Source organism: Mchenga conophoros, linkage group LG3, assembly GCF_057382185.1.
Source record: "Mchenga conophoros isolate Kocher_MC1m ecotype Shallow Benthic linkage group LG3, M_conophoros_male_GT1.1, whole genome shotgun sequence".
Classification (NCBI taxonomy): domain Eukaryota; kingdom Metazoa; phylum Chordata; class Actinopteri; order Cichliformes; family Cichlidae; genus Mchenga; species Mchenga conophoros.
In genome coordinates, this window is record NC_140528.1 from 12,693,828 (window position 1) to 12,706,760 (window position 12,933).

Here is a 12,933-nt window from a genome sequence, read left to right on the forward strand (position 1 = left end):
GACCCCCTATGAGCAAGCACTTTGGCGACAGTGGGAAGGAAAAACTCCCTTTTAACAGGAAGAAACCTCCGGCAGAACCAGGCTCAGGGAGGGGCGGCCATCTGCTGCGACCGGTTGGGGTGAGAGAAGGAAGACAGGATAAAGACATGCTGTGGAAGAGAGACAGAGGTTAATAACAGATATGATTCAATGCAGAGAGGTCTATTAATACATAGTGAGTGAGAAAGGTGACTGGAAAGGAAAAACTCAATGCATCATGGGAATCCCCCGGCAGCCTACATCTATTGCAGCATAACAAAGGGAGGATTCAGGGTCACCTGGTCCAGCCCTAACTATATGCTTTAGAAAAAAGGAAAGTTTTAAGCCTAATCTTAAAAGTAGAGATAGTGTCTGTCTCCCGAATCCAAACTGGAAGCTGGTTCCACAGAAGAGGGGCCTGAAAACTGAAGGCTCTCCCTCCCATTCTACTTTTAAATACTCTAGGAACAACAAGTAGGCCTGCAGAGCGAGAGCGGAGCGCTCTAATAGGGTGATATGGTACTACAAGGTCATTAAGATAAGATGGGGCCTGATTATTTAAGACCTTGTATGTGAGGAGTAGGATTTTGAATTCAATTCTGGATTTAACAGGAAGCCAATGAAGGGAAGCCAAAACAGGAGAAATATGCTCTCTCTTTCTAGTCCCTGTCAGGACTCTTGCTGCAGCATTTTGGATTAGCTGAAGGCTTTTCAGTGAGTTTTTTGGACATCCTGATAATAATGAATTACAGTAGTCCAGCCTGGAAGTAATAAATGCATGAACTAGTTTTTCAGCGTCACTCTGAGACAGGATATTTCTAATTTTAGAGATGTTGCGCAAATGGAAGAAAGCAGTCTTACATATTTGTTTAATATGTGCGTTGAAGGACATGTCCTGGTCAAAAATGACTCCAAGGTTCCTCACCGCGTTACTGGAGGCCAAGGTAATGCCATCCAGAGTAAGAATCTGATTAGATACCATATTTCTAAGATTTTCAGGGCCGAGTACAATAACCTCAGTTTTATCTGAATTAAGAAGCAGAAAGTTAGCGGCCATCCAGGTCTTTATGTCTTTAAGACATTCCTGCAGTTTAACTAATTGGTGTGTGTTATCTGGCTTCATGGACAGATAGAGCTGGGTGTCATCTGCATAGCAGTGAAAATGTATGCTATGTCTTCTAATGATACTGCCTAAGGGAAGCATGTATAATGTAAACAGAATTGGTCCTAGCACTGAACCCTGTGGAACTCCATAATTAACCTCAGTGTGTGAAGAGGACTCTCCATTTACATGCACGAATTGGAGTCTATTAGATAGATATGATACAAACCACTGCAGCGCAGTACTTGTAATACCTACAGCATGTTCTAATCGCTCTAATAGGATATTATGATCAACAGTATCGAACGCTGCACTGAGGTCTAGCAGGACAAGCACAGAGATGAGTCCACTGTCAGAGGCCATAAGAAGATCATTTGTAACCTTCACTAAAGCTGTTTCTGTGCTGTGCTGAGCTCTGAAACCTGACTGAAACTCTTCAAATAAACCATTCCTCTGCAGATGATCTGTTAGCTGTTTGACAACTACTCTTTCAAGGATTTTTGATATGAAAGGAAGGTTGGAGATTGGCCTATAATTAGCTAAGACTGCTGGGTCTAGAGATGGCTTTTTGAGTAAAGGTTTAACTACAGCCAGCTTGAAGGCCTGTGGTACATAGCCGATTATTAGAGATAGGTTGATCATATTTAAGATTGAAGAATTAATTAATGGCAGGACTTCTTTGAGCAGTTTTGTAGGAATTGGGTCTAAAAGACACGTTGATGGTTTGGAGGAAGTAATTATTGAAGTTAACTCAGAAAGATCAATTGGAGAAAAAGAGTCTAACTTAATATCAATGGTACTAAGAGTAGCTGTAGATAATATTACATCTGTGGGATGATTATTGGTAATTTTTTCTCTAATGATAAAAATTTTATTTGTGAAGAAGTTCATGAAGTCATTACTAGTTAACGTTAAAGGGATGGTTGGCTCAAAAGAGCTCTGACTTTTTGTCAGCCTGGCTACAGTGCTGAAGAGAAACCTAGGGTTGTTCTTATTTTCTTCAATCAGTGATGAATAGTAAGATGTTCTGGCTTTGCGGAGGGCTTTCTTATAAAGCAGCAAACTATTTCTCCAGGCTAAATGATGATCCTCTAGATTTGTGACACGCCATTTCCTCTCCAGATTACGAGTCATCTGCTTTAGGGTACGTGTTTCAGAATTATACCACGGAGTCAGGTACTTCTGATTTGAGGCCTTAGTTTTCACAGGAGCTACAGTATCCAGAGTCGTACGTAGTGAGGAGGTGAAATTATTAACAAGATAATCGACCTCTGTTGGGGTAGCGTTCAGATAGCTGCTTTGCTCTGTGTTGGTACAGGGCATTGGAGATGATAACAGTGGGTGGATTATATTCTTAAACTTAGTTACAGTGCTTTCAGAAAGACATCTACTTTGATAAAGTCTACTCTTCACCGCTGTGTAATCAATTATTGTAAAAGTAAATGTTATCAGGAAATGATCAGACAGGAGAGGGTTTTCAGGAAACACTGTTAAATGTTCAGGTTCGATGCCATATGTTAAAACAAGATCTAGAGTGTGATTAAAGTGGTGGGTGGGTTCTTTTACATTTTGAGAGAAACCAATTGAGTCTAATAACAGATTAAATGCCATGTTGAGGCTGTCATTTTTAGCATCTACATGGATGTTAAAATCACCCACAATAATTATTTTATCTGAGCTCAGAACTAAATTAGATATAAAGTCTGAGAAATCAGACAGAAACTCTGTGTAAGGCCCAGGTGGACGATAGATGATAACAAGTAAGACTGGTTTCTGAGTTTCACAGCTGGGGTGGACAATGTTAAGCATCAGGCTTTCAAATGAATTAAAAGTCTGTCTTGGTCTTTCATTAATTAATAGGCTGGTGTGAAAAATTGCTGCCACACCGCCCCCTCGGCCTGTGCTTCGAGATTTCTGGTAGTTAGAATGGCTCGGGGGTGTTGATTCATTTAAACTAACATAATCATCCTGCTGCAACCAGGTTTCTGTAAGGCAGAGTAAATCAATTTGTTGATCAATTATTAAGTCATGTACTAACAGAGACTTGGAGGAGAGAGACCTAATATTTAATAATCCACATTTCACTGTTTTACTCTTTGGTTCAGATGTGGATACTGTATTGTTCTTTCTTTGTGATTGTTTATGTTTAAGTTGTTTGTTGCTGGTTTTTAGTTTGTTTTTTGTCTTTTTGGAAGCTGACACAGTCTCTATGGAGATGGGTTTTTGGGGGGGTAGCAGGAGGAGAGAAGCTGCAGAGAAGCGTGTAAGACTGCAACTCTGCTTCCTGGTCCCAACTCTGGATAGTCATATTTTGGGGGGTTTAATAAATTTGTCCATATTTCTAGAAATGAGAGCTGCTCCATCCAAAGTGGGATGGATGCCGTCTCTCCTAACAAGACCAGGTTTCCTCCAGAAGGTTTGCCAATTATCTATGAAGCCCACATCGTTTCTGGGACACCACTCAGACAGCCAGCAATTTAAGGAGAACATGCGGCTAAACATGTCACTCCTGGTCTGATTGGGGAGGGGACCAGAGAAAACTACAGAGTCCGACATTGTTTTGGCAAAGTTGCACACCGATTCAATATTGATTTTAGTGACCTCCGATTGGCGTAACCGGGTGTCATTACTGCCGACGTGAATTATGATTTTACTGAATTTACGTTTACCCTTAGCCAGCAGTTTTAAATTTCCTTCAATGTCGCCTGCTCTGGCCCCTGGAAGACAATTGACTATGGTTGCCGGTGTCTCTAGCTTCACATGTCTGAGAACAGAATCGCCAATTACCAGAGTTTGACCCCCGGCGGGTGTGTCGCCGAGTGGGGAAAAACGGTTAGACACATGAACGGGTTGGTGGTGTACCTGGGGCTTCTGTTTAGGACTATGCTTCCTCCTCACCGTGACCCAGCCGCCCTGATTCCCCAGCTGCTTGGGACCTGCCGGGGAACAGCTAGCGGGGCCTACGCTATTTTCGGCTGCACCAGCTACAGGGGCCTGGCTAGCTGCGGGTGAATGAAGGGTGCGAAGCCGAGTCTCCAATTCAGTAATCCTGGCCTCCAGAGCTGCAAATATGCTACATTTGTTACAGATATCATTACTGCTAAAGGAGGCCGAGGAGTAACTAAACATCTGACACAATGAGCAAGAAAGTGCAGGAGGGACAGGTGAAGTAGCCATGGTGCTAATGACTCGGCTACGAGCTAAGCTAGGCTAGCGAGACAGTACAGAGACAGTGAGTGAATACTTTGGCTATAAATTAGGTAGTGAGTACACAGAAAGTGTGCTTCGGAGGAAGCACGTGAAGATTATACTATGAAAGAAGAATGTATTTAAAAGTTGTTAATTAAATCGCTAAGCAAATAAGCTACTCAGAAACACCACTGTGTTTGAGCAGGAACAGGAAGTGATACTCTACCACAGAGCGAGCGAACACCAAGTGACAGCGCCACCAAGAGAGGTGTGATCCACCGGTGGTGATATTTTGGTATTTTGTGAGTTCCCGATTTAACAAATCAGCTCTTTAATCCAGACCTGAGAGGTTGAACTTTAAAGCGCTATAAAATATTCTTACTGGAAACAGTGGCAAAGTGTTTTTCTCCATGATTATAATGGGCTTGGGAGAAATTCACTTATATGTGACATTGATCACATGAGAAGTTCTGAGCCTAAAAGGATTGCAGCGAGTCAATCCAGTCCAAAAACAAGGAGCTGTTTTCCTTTAAAATGATGACGTCATCTTGCTGGTGATGGAGGCTCGAATAGGCTGCGCGTGAGACTCCATTATCAGCAATATCTGGTATGAATGTGTGTGGATGTATGCATGTGACTGGACTGTGATGGACTGACGACTAAAAGTTTAACTGACTTGATACTGAGACAAAAACGGTGCCGACTTTAGGATTAGTGAATGTCCACAACAATTCACCCAGCCTGTAGAAGAAGGGTGGAGGTTTTGTCTTGCTTTGTTTGTGCAGGAGCAGAAGGATGACAGAGACTAAAGGGGGAGGCTGTAGCTTCACATGAGTGTGAGCTGCAGACTGAACCCTTTGGTTGCTAATGTTGAGTCACTGATGTTTGCATTAAGAAAATTGTGTTTTATTAGCCATGTTTTAATTAAGGTATCACATTATATTGTTGGGAATGTTAAATGCTAAAGTGAAGAAAAGCTTTGATTTCACTCATGACTGAACATGTTATTATTAACCATAGCAGGCCACTGTAAAGAGTCAATTAGCTTTTATAGAGGAAAAAAAGGCCAAAAACTCTGTTAATACCTATGAATAACAGGCAATGATAGACTTGTCACATTCAAAATAGAGATATGTAATAACAAACACGGGTCCGTGTCATTTAGGTTCTCCATTGAAATAGTCAATCATTTAGAAAAGTAGAATATATATATATATATGTCTCAACGCTGTTTCTCAATAATATTAAAAACCTAAAAACTATTGTTGTGGAAGATAGAAGTCACTGTGACAGCCCTCTGACTGTGGAGGATGTTTGTAATCCTATTTCTGCACTTAAGGCCAACAAATCTCCCGGCACAGATGGTTTAACTGCAGAGTTTTATGAATCATTTTCTAATCTCCTGGCTCCGTTCTTACTGCAGCTTTTCATAGGAAGTGTAGAGAATAACATCCTCCCTCCTACTCTTGCTCAGGGTCTCATAACACTTATTCCAAAGCCAAACAAAGACTTACTTCTTATTGATAATTGGAGACCCATCTGTCTGCTCAATGATGACTAGGGATGGGTACCGGTGTCCGGTGCCATGATGGCACCGGTTCTGACATAAACGGTAGTAACCAGACCGAAAAACAGCACACATTTCGGTGCTTTATTTCGGTGCTTTTTTTCCTGAGCCTTGATACACTTCTAGCCAATCATTTTACGTTTCCGAGGATAGTAGGCGGGGCCAGGTACGTACGTTCTGTTAGAGCAGAGCTACCGATTAGAAATGCCCAAGACGAAGCGGTCAAAAAGCCTGGCTGTACTTCACAGCAAAATATGCAAACTCAGCAGCCTGCAACAAGTGCTTTAAGCTGATACTGTGATACTGTCAAAGAAGGTAACACCTCAAATCCGATGAAACACCTGGCGACGCATAGCGGGTTTTTTAAAGCCGAGAAATGCACCGTATTTGATAGCAGCAGCAGCAGCCGTTCTTCTCTGTTGTTCGCGTGTAATTTACGTTGAGTAGGCTAACCACGTTATTACATTAATGCATGTAAGGTGAACTAGCAAACATCATCATAGCTACATGCAGCTGTCTTCTTGTTTGATGTCAGATACTCCCTTCACCCTGGCCAAAAAGGCTAAAATGACCAAAGAAAAAGAGGGAAACAGTTAAACATGAGAGGTTTTTGGATAAAGTTTGTATTTTTTCCATTGGTTAAGCACTGCTTCCAGCTAAGAGTGATACCATATATGCCCCATAGCTGCAGAAAAGGCTAACATTGTTATCTTTTTACACAAAACCAGCTGAACATGGAGGTTTTTGGACGAATTTTGTGTTCTCCATTCTTTAAGCACCGGTTTGAGCACCGTTTGAGCACCGGCACCGTTTCAAAAGTACCGATTTGGCACCGGTATTGGATAAAACCTAAACGATACCCATCCCTAATGATGACTATGAGATTATGGCTTTAGTACTTGCTAACAGAATGAAAGAGTTCTTGGACACAATTATCGATGAGACACAATCAGGCTTTATGAGAAACAGACACCTTTCTAAGAACATGAGACTGGTTTTAGATCTACTTGATTACTCTGATTTGGTATCTGACTATAGCTTCATTCTCTTCCTGGATTTTTAAAAGGCTTTTGATACAATTGAACATCAATTTATTTTCCACTCTTTGGAAAAATTTGGCATTTTTCTGTAAAGCTATCAAAACCTTGTACACGAATGGCAATAGCTCAATTAAAACGATTAAGACTCCACCCCGAGATTTGACCTGTTATACAAGGAATCAGCACAGCTGATAAGGAGCTCATCATCAGCCAGCTAGCTGATGACACCACACTCTTCTTGAAGAATGCAAATCAAATCCGTCCAGCCCTTAGTGTTATTAGTGATTTCTCTGAGGCATCTGCTTTATGTCGAAATCTAAAAAAATGTGAATTACTAGCAATTAAAGGCTGCACTGCAAATGCTCTCTGTAACATTTCTGTTAAACAAGAAGTCACATATCCAGGACTGTTAACATCCAAAGACCAAAAGTCAAGATGCTCGTCAAACTTGTCAAACACTGTTGGGGAATTCTCAATGGTGCTTGGTGCCATACCCTCAGGGACTTTAATGTTATATAAAAACACTGACAGCTCAATATCTGCCTCAGTCACTCTCCCTGATCCAGCTGAGTCAGCAGTGGGAAAAATCTGCTTTTCACAGGAACTTGGTAACAGCAATAAGAGAATACGTAGTTTATTCCAAGAAGATATCATGTCTCTCCCATATATAGAATATCTTACTGGAACCGACATGTTCCAGATATCACCTGGAAGACAGTCTGGATGATCCCATAAATATCTAATTGTGAACAAGGTGAAGGAAATCTCATATAAAATTCTTCATAAATGTGACCCAGCCAGTCACTATATGGTAACATTTAAAAGAGACATAAATACTAATTGAACTTTCTGTGGGGATCATACAGAAACTGTGGCACATCTCTTTTGGTTCCTCTACACAGAGATTCTGGAAGAATTTAGCAGTTTTGTTTTTGTCCATATTTTAAGGGAGTTTTCTTTACGATGAGAAAATGTTTTATTCTTTTTCTTTAAGTTCCCCAGGATTTTAACCCTTTATATCCCGGTTTCGTCACATGAGCGCACTGCTTTTTTTGCCCCAAAAACATAAAACATAAAACATAAAATATTTTCCAAAAAAAACATTTGAAGTAATATTTTATTGTTATTATAATTAGGCCTTTAGATGGACAAAAGATTGGCACGAACATTAATTTCGATCCGGTTTTAATTTTTTTTCCAGAAGCCAAAAATGTCCCCAGGCGGCGCTGCTGCTCCTGCTCCCCCGGGGAGGAGTGCCTCTGCCGCGGGTGTGTTTCGCGCAGCGCCGGAGCATATGGTTCGGTTCCCGTGTCTGCAGCACACACTTCCGCTACCACGTGAAAACAAATACGTCATTTCCTGTTGATTAAAAAAAAATAATAAAAAATCAAACGAACCTAAGGGTAGAAAATGGTCCGGAACGAGCAGCGGGCCAAGCTGCTGCTGTACGCGGGAAATTAGTCTGCCTTTTCCGGGTATCTGTCTCGAGCAGGCCGCTGGAGAACATACACAAACATGTGTATGTTCCAGCAGGCGTCACATGTGGAGCAAGGGCGCCACCCGGTGGACAAATAAAAAAATTACAACTCTAAGGCCTGTAGTCCAAAACGAAACCTAAGCTAGAAACCTGACGATCGATTTGACCGTAATTTTTCTGGCGTGAAAAATAGCGTTTATAATGGGTTTCAATGTGGACATTTTTGTCCAAAGGGACTAAGGTGGATGGATTGCTGTAACTTAGCCATTTTAGGCTGATTTAATGAATTGACACCACAATTAAAAAAAATAAGTAAAAAAAACATTCTTTGACAAATTTGGCTATATTCCACTCAACACAGTGAAGATGGTTTAAAACTAAAAATGAAAAAGACAATAAATGTCCTTAGGAACCTCCAAGGGATTTATTAAGACAGTTTTTCTGCCCTCCGACAACCAAGAATGCATCCTGAGAGGAATTTTGGATCGTGTTCAGGCTCAGGACGAGCCGCTCCCAACCTTTGTCGCCCACATGTTGAGTGAGTTTGACAAACTGAAGAGCCCCCCACCTGAAAAAGACAGAATTGACCTAATTAGTAAACATGCTCTCGAAAAATACAGAGTTGCCCTGTATGGCGCTAATGTCACTTCTGTAATGGACCTGCTGCTACGTGCTCATGAGCTTCACTCAGTGCTTGGACCACAAAGACCACAGCCTGCTTTATGTAGCAAAGACAACTATAAGCCTGAACCTTACTGCTTCAAATGCTCTCAGCCAGGGTTCACTACACGCACCTGCCCAAACTGTAACACCCACAACGAGCCTCGAACACCACTAGGCATGGCCCAGTCCAGCCATTGCCAGCACCTGGCCCCTCTGACCCTGGCCATGAAAAGGTGGAATTAAGCAGCACCACATCCCAGCCACAATACAGGCAGTCGGGAAACTACAGGGGGGGGGGGGGAGGACATTTCACAGAGGCCAACCTTCCCCCAATTACTAACGGAGCCTCACACGCCCGATTCACTACAGGGTGGACACAGTCTTGGACACTTGGAAGACAATTTTTCACAAGTCCACTGGAATACCCCACTAAGAACGAAAGTGAACTTCAATGCTTCATCTGTGGATGCTACCCTCGACACGGGTGCTTCCCTCTCGGCTGTACGAACAGATCTCATTCAAGTAAATGACTCTTACCCTAGAAACACAAGTGAGTGGAATGGTCCTGCAGTTAGCCTCGCCAATAATGCTCCCTGTATCCCTGTTGGTGTTATTTGGCTCAATATTGGATTCATGAACAAGAACTTTTACCAGTGTTTTGCCATAATACCAGATTTGTCCTCTCCTTTCATTCTGGGAATGGATTTTATGGCAAGAGCTTCTGTTTCTATTCACATTCCCACTAGACGAGTCTACATTGAGGACATCCCCTGCCCACTCGCAGACAATGAAGAGGACCTTCAAAATGATTACTCACATTCACCTGGAACACTGATGTCTTTGGACTTGGTTCGCTCCGACTTAACAGCCAAACTGTCTGAAGCAAGTCTCTCAGAGAACAACAAGGATGCTTTACTAAATCTGCTCAGCAAGTTTAGCTCCTTGTTTGATGGTCAACTTGGTCGAACGGCTCTCACTGAGCACGCCATAGAGACTGGCAATGCAACACCTGTCAATCTCCCACCCTATCGCACGTCAATCAATCAATCAATCAAAGCTTTATTCGTCACATGCAGGTTGCCCTGCAGTGAAATAGGACCCCCCCCCCCCCCCCGACCTTACACATATAGCACAAACATTACATGGGGATACAGGTCAGAGATTGGTAGAATCAGAAAAAAACATTGAAATGTACACTACACTGGGGAAAGTACAAGAGGAAAAAAAGAGACCCCTACTCATGCTATGCTTCCATGGTAGGACAGCATGAGAACAGGAAACAAAAAACCTCCTCTGCACAAGAAGCACATAAATGTCCACAGCACAACATTGTGAAGACATGACAAGCCACAGGGGTGGGTGGGGGTTGAGGAGTAATCCGAAGCGAACACAGCAGCCACCCTGCACAGCGCTACCATTCCAGCGCGGCACACAGACCCGCCGTGCTGCCCCTTCAGGAAACAAGCATTGAAGGCGTTTGGAAGGGAGGGGAGATGAGTGTGTGCTTATCAGTGTAAGTGTATGTGTGTGCGTGTCCAAAGTTCAGCGGAGACAGTGTCCTTCGCTCTATCAGGCTAAGTAAACAGTCTGCCAGCCAACCCAGGTGGCCTGCTAAGAAACGTGTGATTGAAGAACAAGTGCAACAAATGTTGAAGGACAACATCTTTGAACCTTCCACAAGCCCTTGGGCAGCTCCTGTAGTCATTGTAAATGGAGCGGCCATGGAACCAAGGTTTTGTGTGGACTTTCGAGGGCTCAACCAAGTTACCCGAAAAGACTCTTATCCCCTGCCTCGTGTAGATGAGTCTTTGGACTTTCTGGCAAGAGGAAAGTTTGTCTCGACATTGGACTTAGCGCGAGGCTATTGGCAGGTTGCTGTAGCAGAGGACTCGAAGCCTAAAACTGCCTTCATCTCTCACTGCGGTCTCTTCCAGTTTCGGGTGCTGCCCTTTGGGCTCTGCAACGCACCTGCAACGCACCTGCAACTTTTCAGAGACTCATGAACTCTGTGCTTGCTGGCCTCATTTACAAAACGTGCGCAGCCTACCTGGATGACATTGTTATCGCCTCACCTACCTTTGAACAGCACTTAGTGGATCTTGAGGAGGTGCTGGACAGACTCCAGGCTTCTGGCTTGTCATTGAAGCTCAAAAAGTGCCAATTCTGCCTCGATGAATTCACCTTTCTCAGGTACCGCATCACATCATCAGGTGTTAAGCCCGATCCGGACAAAGTAAAGGCGGTTAAGGAGTTTGATACCCCAACCTCAGTGAAACACGTCCGTCAGTTCCTTGGCTTGACTGGCTATTATCGACGCTTCATTCAGAATTATGCCCGCCATGCCGAACCTCTTCACGCCATCACCAGAAAGGACAATGCTTTCCACTGGGACGACAGCTGTCGAAGGGCCATGGACACTTTGAAGGATCATGTCACATCAGCCTCGATCCTGTCATTTCCAGACTTCAACCGTCCCTTTTCCATTCACGCCGATGAATGTGACATTGGTCTTGGGGCAGTGTTGATACAAAAGGATGACATGGGTCGTGAGTACGTTGTGGCTTTTGCTAGTCGCTCCCTTCACAAAGCTGAACTCCCCTACTGCACTTCAGAGAAGGAGTGCCTCGCTGTGATATGGGCTCTGGAACACTTCCGCCCATATGTTGAAGGTGTTCATGTTACTATCTTCACTGACCACAACAGTCTCAGGTGGCTCATGTCTCGTCAAAACCCAACGGGCCGACTCGCCCGCTGGTCACTTCGTTTGCAGGACTTTGATTTCACAATAGTGCACAAACCTGGTGCACAGAACAAAGTTCCCGACGCACTGTCACTCAACCCTTTGCCTCTGACCTGTGACAGGCCGACTGATCTTTTACCAGATCATGCTGTTATGGGCAGCCTGGACATTCGTACTCTGCCCCCCGTCATTCTGGCTGACCGTTCACAATTGAGACCGCTGCAGTTAGACGATCATGTCACAGGTCCACTCCTCAGAGACATTGAAGCAGACTCTCTGAACAGCTCGGACAATGCCAGCTTGTTACAGTATGTTGTGTATGACTCTCTTTTGTATCACAGAGAACCCAAGTCCACATGTGCTTTGCGCCCTTTGAAAGAGCTGAAACTGTTTGCACCTTGCTGGACTATTACCATGACCACCCCACAGCAGGTCACTTGGGTGTTTCTAAGACATTGGCTAGACTGCGTTTTAAGTTTTTCTGGCCCAAAATGGCAGCTGATGTGAAACGCTATGTGATTTCATGCTCAGTGTGCCAACTCACCAAGCCAAGTCAGAAAAAAGCAGCCGGTCTTATGGTTCCCATTGTCCCCCAGAAACCCTGGGAGTATGTGGGTGTGGATTTTGTTGGGCCACTTCCCCGCACCCCCACTGGTAATGCTTATTTGATCGTGTTTGTTGACTATTTGACTAAATGGGTTGAAGCCAGTGCTGTCAAAGAAGCTACATCTCAGGTAGCAGCTGGTAAATTCGTCACTGACATTTTTGCTAGGCATGGTACACCCACTTACCTCATTTCTGACAGAGGGTCTCCTTTTGTGAGTGAGCTTTTTGAACATGTTGTTTCTGCCTTAGGCTCGGTGCACAGACTCACTACGGCATATCACCCTCAGACAAATGCTACTGAACGCGTCAACCGGACTCTGAAAACTGCAATCCGCGCTTATGTAGGTGATAAGCACATGTTATTGTCTCTCTCTCTCTCTTCATGTGTGTTTCTCTGGTGAAACAATAGTTTTGTGTTAATGTTAGGGCTGCACGATTTTGCATAAAATGAGAATCACGATTTTTTGGCTTAGAATTGAGATCATGATTCTCTCATAACAATAAATAAACATAAAACAACAAATGTCTCAC

General features: G+C 43.4%; 1 protein-coding gene across 1 annotated transcript in view; it reads right to left on the reverse strand.

The window, feature by feature from the left end:
• The window catches only part of LOC146577283 (protein NLRC3-like), a 682,649-nt gene that overhangs the window by 437,542 nt on the left and 232,174 nt on the right, over positions 1-12,933 (reverse strand). The window lies entirely within an intron of this gene.